A 6,669-nucleotide genomic window follows, 5' to 3' on the forward strand; every position below is an offset into this window, starting at 1 on the left:
TAAAATTGGTATAAAAATTAGGATGTATGCTCAATGCCCGGCTTTTTCTAATCTACCGACGGTCCAGACTCACACATTTGACATTAAATGGCTAAAACAAAGATAACGTTTCGTCACAGCCCCATACTCTTGCAAAGCAAAGCTGTAGTCCCAAAGGCAATCTATTGTTGAAATTGAAATTCTGTATTAAGTTTTACTTCACTGAAAGCCCTTTTGTAAATGGGTAAAAGAATTCGTTAATGATGTATAGTGTTTCGAAATATCACTGTTATTATAATCAACGAGGAAGGGTAGAGAAGTGCTATTTTAATCAAATTTGCAGTATTGAACTCTCAGCCTCGGGGATTTGGGAATAAATAATTAGGTGAAAGGAAAACAAAACAGCGGTTTGCCTGGCCCCGACGCGTAAGTTTAGTAGGCATGTGGGAGCAGCTCCCTTGCTTGCCAAGTTAAATTTCACATCGAGGTGAAACCGCTTCTCTGTGTCCTGTTCCCCGATTATTTTCTCTTGGATTTTCGAGAACATCAACTCTTGTGCTATTCTGTTTAGTGTCAAGCTCTATGAATGCTATGCACATGATTCCACCATTTAAAAGCTTCCATTATCCTATTATTTCTGAGTGGGTTTGAACAAGTCTTCACAGATCTTTACAACTATTTCCATTATGTTCACACTAAAAAAAGTTCTACTCGATGGTACAGAGACAATATTTATTTCTGAGTAGGTTTGAACAAGTCTTCACAGATCTTTACAGCTATTTCCTTTATGTTCACACTTGAAAAAGTTCTACTCGATGGTACAAAGACAATATTTATTTCTGAGTGGGTTTGAACAAGTCTTCACAGATCTTTACAGCTATTTCCTTTATGTTCACACTTGAAAAAGTTCTACTCGATGGTACAGAGACAATATTTATTTCTGAGTGGGTCTGAACAAGTCTTTACAGATCTTTACAGCTATTTCCTTTATGTTCACACTTGAAAAAGTTCTACTCGATGGTACAGAGACGATATTTATTTCTGAGTGGGTCTGAACAAGTCTTCACAGATCTCTACAGCTATTTCCTTTATGTTCACACTTGAAAAAGTTCTACTCGATGGTACAGAGACAATATTTATTTCTGGGTGGGTCTGAATAAGTCTTCACAGATCTTTACAGCTATTTCCTTTATGTTCACACTTGTAAAAGTTCTACTCGATGGTACAGAGACAATATTTATTTCTGAGTGGGTTTGAACAAGTCTTCACAAATCTTTACAGCTATTTCCTTTATGTTAACACTTAAAAAAGTTCTACTCGATAGTACAGAGACAATATTTATTTCTGAGTGGGTCTGAACAAGTCTTCACAGATCTTTACAGCTATTTCTTTAATGTCCACACTTAGAAAAGTTCTACTCGATGGTACAGAGACAATATTACTATACTCCAATTTTTTACGTTCTTCAATTCTTAAAAGTTGCTGTATTTTTCTAGATTAGACCGCGATGTTAAGTGCCTGCCTGATATAATCTCGATTTGTCCCAAAGTTATTTTGCCCGAAATCGTGTCGACCGAAACCAGAGTCTTGTCGCCCCAAATTTATAACCGTGTCACCTGAAATCCTGATTCGTGTCGCCCGATTTTTTTATCACATGTAGAAACATTATAATTGCATATTTTTAGAAAGCACTGAAACTACCGATCGAATTCTGAATTTTGGTACGAATCGACTGAGTACCAAACGTCCGTTGATAAGATATGACTGCATACCATATCACTTTGTTGTCAGAAACGAACGACGCTTTTATAGTTGCCACTCAAACACAAATGTCCGTGGTGCTGTCGGAAACGAAAAAGGCTGGAGTGATAAAGTTTGCCTATTTACAATTTGTAAGCTGGGTGTTTCATCGGGAGAAATGACTTCGGGCGAGATAACCGGTTGCCGTAAATGAAGGTTGTCGCAAACTCGGTGGGATTTTTCCTCTTCATATTGGCGCTCATTTATTTCGGGTTCATTTGGTTTGGAGGTGATCTGCAGAGCTATTCGTTGGAGGATCTCAATTGGGTTAACCGTCAGCCGTCAATTACCAAAAATGGGAACAAAATCTCCGCCAACTATTAAAAAAGTTTCATATTCATTAACCATCAAACGGTTTCATCGTCTTACAGATGTCACTATTTTGGCAGCTCGTCACGAAAAGCTCTGAATCTTGAAGAACCTGTAGTCTGACGGACGAGTCTCAAAAACAAATTATTTTATGGTCATTTCCACGGGCGTTTGCCTAAGCTGACAGTTTGCAGATATTTGAAGCCTTACGTCATTGAAACCTTGTTTCCGAACACCCCAAAACGCACCATTCTCGCCGTTCGAACCAAACAGGACTTAAATCTGGTTTACACCAAAATTAAAACATTTTTGGTAGCATACTATCATGACAATTAAACGGAATCACTATGCCAACAAGTAAGTAGTTATTAAAAGAGTAAGTGCATTGTGTTTAAGCAAACAAAGGAAGTCGCTTTGACACTTTTGTTCATTTTACCAGTATGGGTGACAAGAGAAGAGGGGTGGCACGGCTGTTGAGTAAACCACCACATAACTGAGTAAAACTGGGTACCGATTATGGTTTGAAACAAATAATCAATTACTGCTAGAGGTTTATTAGAAATTTTTCAAACAGATTGAATATAACCAGGATGGGCTCCTGATATAACTTATTATTCTTATTGAAAAGGAGAATCAATAGAAATTTGTAATCATGGAATATAACTTTCCTACTCGACCAAATGCCGTCGAAAGTTCTAACATTAAATCCTCAACCGTAATGTTCGAAAAACTCAAGCGCCAACTTTCGCGGTTATCCCTTCCCCACCATTGAGACCTTCCCCCTCCCCCAGCCTTGAACATCTCCGGGACAGTCTCGTGGTCTCATTTCTTCATTTCTATATAGTTTGCACAACGTTTCTGCGTGTGATAAGGATCATAAATGACTAACGAAGTGTTACTGCTCAATTGTCTAAAAGAAGATTCGGTCTCGGGATCTTTCTAATGAAAAAATAAAGGGGACACTGATCTGCGAAAAACTAAATATAAAAAACACCACCAGAAAGAAATGAAGCAGGAGCAGTCTCAGGAACAGTTTTTCAAAAGCGATGCCAAAACCCACCGTTTCAAGCGTCGAATTTCACATTAGACGAACTAAACTGAGTGCATCAACCTCAAAATAAGTTCGAAATTTGAGTCATTTGAGTTCACCCAATCGGGACAAATGTACACCTTTTCATGAATCGAATGTAAATAATAAATTACAAATTTCTTGGTTTTTTTTAACCCGACTCCCCAAAGGATTTTTTTTGCCGCTCTGAATTTGCTTCGACGAATTATGTTCGACGTTTAACCCAACATTGACTTTGCCCGTTTGGGTCGACCAATATTTCCAATTTAGTTCGTCTCAGGCGAATTTCGACGTTTAAACTGGGCCTCAGACATGCGCAAAGGTTTCGGTGATTGTTCAGTGCAAAGAAAATGTAGTGGAGACGGTGGCTGGCACCCAATGAGACGAGGGAGAAGAAAGCAAATTTGAAAATTGAATTAACAAATAACGAGAGGATGATTTAGTATCATATATATGTTTGACCAAAGATAATTAGGGGTGCTAAGCAAAAAACTTAATAATACGTAATTTTGTAAAAAAATGTGTATCAAGTCACTATCCGTTAATATCTATAAGTGAAGCTGACGAATATAAAATATAACCTCCATGTAAGTCCGCTTTAGGTCATTCCTTCAATTTAATTCAATTTTCGTCCTCTATGAAAGTGTTGCAGTTATCCCGCAATCTCGCAATCCCGACTAAAACTTTTCTCAATCCCGTAGTCCCAACGGTTTATACTGGCCAATCCCGATCCCGATCATACAATTTTGTGTAAGTCCATTTCCTAAACTTAGGAGGGCCTTTTCGGTAGGTGAATATTTTCTAAACCAGCATTGATCCGTTACATTCTATGGTCGCCGTAAGGCGTAAGCTCATCTCTTTTCATCAAAATAATGATATGGTTTATTTTAGAAGTTTTGCACGAATAATGTACGCTAGTCACGGTAACGACATCCTTCCGTTAAACTTCGATCACGGACAAACGTATAGATACAGACAGGTCGGTGTCAAAGAAACGAATAACAACGTCAACAAGTGCATAAAACACAAAAGATGACGGCAATCCCATGGTGTCATAACAAGGGAGATAAAAAAAACTTAATTGAACACAATTCTGTCATGAGTGTAGCGGCCGACACACGCGTAGCAAATTTTCGACGACAACTATGAGTTTCGCAAATGAAGACACTATGAAGCGAGGATATATTTAGTGCACAAGCTTTGAATCGTTTTTAAAAACAAAAAAATTGTAACATCGATGTTAGCGTACAGAGAGTGGTATGTTGCTCGCACCAATCAGATCGCCGCATTAGTGTATGTATCTCGCACCAATCAGAGCGTCGTTTTTGTTTGGTTTGAGAGGTGTTCAAATTTCAACAAAGTAATAGGGATTCGGAGAGAGCGGTTCGTAAGACTGAATCTTTTAGAATGAGAAATGTTGGCCTTTTCAGAGTTTTTAACGTGTATTTTACCGCACTTCATGAGAAATGCGATACTACTGGACATGAAAAATGAAAGATATCAGATTACCTATAGTAAACGTGTTACTCATGCTGTGAAAATGGTGGATAGTTGTTCGACATAAAATGGAGTTCTGTGCACTGTAGCACGATCATGGTTATTGTTCCTTCACGACACGAGTGAGTGGGAAAATTTTGAATCAAATATTACCTGAGGTGTTGATGAATTGCACCAAACATTTTGATTTGAGCAGTTCTTTAACGGCAAGCTGTGTTGCAAGATTCAAGATTTGATGAGTGTGCCGATTATATTTCTGGATTGGTTTGCTCGGTGCTATCTCTAGATGAATGTCTGATTAAAATTAACTATGGACGATTTTGTGTATGTTTTCGATGCCTGGAGAAAGTGATCTTGTGGAGTCGTTTGTGTCTGGCCAAAGACGAATTCAGATACCATCGTTAGCATGTTTACTTGATTTTGTTATCTGGAATGAATGATTTGCGGAGGTAAGTTAATATGATTTGATCTACTAACGTCGAAAGTCGAAAGAACAGTTTTTGTCTCGGTCCGCATTTTGTCAACAAAATAAACACATACCGCTTAAAAAGATGATAATACGGACCACGTACAAAGCTGTCTCGAATGTTGCGCGTGTTGACTATTCAATAGTGACATCTCGTTTACACCAACATCTACTTCTACATCATACCAACCAACACGCGCGCAAAGTGAAAAGACTATACGAAGGCTTGAAATTATATTACGATCGATTTTCATCAAGAAATGGTTAGGAATATTCCAAAATAGTGCAAATAATCGTGAAAGCTGATCGCGGAAAAGCGATTGCGTGACGCTCGGTAAGTTGCCGCAAACCAGACGAAAAAACTCTTTAGATTCTCAGTCTGCATTTTGTACCCACTCTGCAGTCTGCAGTCTAAATTTTGTATCCGATCTGCAGTCTGCATTTTGTACCAACAGGTATCTGTGGCACCAATACAGTTTGTTTTTGGATATAGTTATTCGCACAACACACACAATCTACCACAAAATACATGTGTGAGAGTTAATTCGACATTTTCATTCTTTTCCGGGTTAATAGTCTTCTTTCCTTTTATAAGAATGTAGACATCACTTACAATGTTTCAAGTAATCTACCCACCCCCAAAAAATAACTCTTGCATGCATAACATGCTTATGTTTTAACGTAGTCGAGGTAACCAAGTACTTATCGTAAACAGAAATATGAAAATTATAGGGAAGAAGGCGAGCTAAATTCTTAAAGGATGAAAGGGAACCGCTTGAAAACGAACTCTAACAAAAACTAATAGCCAAGTAGGAAAAACGTGTAGCGTTCTAACGGAGCGTGAACAAAGTAAGCCACGTGTTACAAGGTTGCGAAAACTAACGATAAGGAAACTTGTGTTAAAACTAGGCGAAACTACCAAATTACTAGATATTTAGACAAGCACAAAGAAATGGAACAAAGGCACTTACATAACAGTCCTGCTTGTAAGAGTTTAACCAAAACGAACTTCAAGATAAGGTGGGCAAAAAGGTATTCTTTCGATAAACACGTCTTATCGTTAGCCCAAAGCAAGACAAGCAACTAAAATTCGGTTCTGGGTGGAACTTAAAAGATCACGTTCCTAACGGAAAAACAGTAACGTCATTGTTGCGGTTTAACACGAATCACAGTTATAGCGAATCAATGTCCGGTGGCAAAGGCGCGGCAGCCGTTACACTGCTGTTGGAGTGGATACTTCGCACGAAGCTGATTTTCATCATCCCTTGTGAAAATCAGTCTCTTGTTCCGAAGATGGATTGCCACCATTATCACAGGGGGAATCGTACTCTAATATTCCATCTTCCTTTTCGTCTTGTTTTCCGCTATTTTCTTGCTGCTCCTCGAGGTCAGAGCGTTCGAGGCTGACCGGTTTGCCCGGCTAAATTTCTCTCTGATAGGGGTACAAATGGGGAGTTACAGCTATTGCCATTGCTGTTTCGTGTCTGACAGAACGCCGACGCACTGCAGCGACAAATGTTTACGCCTAGTCCCTCATCTTCTTATGCTC

Source organism: Pocillopora damicornis, chromosome 4 (assembly GCF_964200805.1).
Source record: "Pocillopora damicornis chromosome 4, jaPocDami1.2, whole genome shotgun sequence".
NCBI lineage: Eukaryota > Metazoa > Cnidaria > Anthozoa > Scleractinia > Pocilloporidae > Pocillopora > Pocillopora damicornis.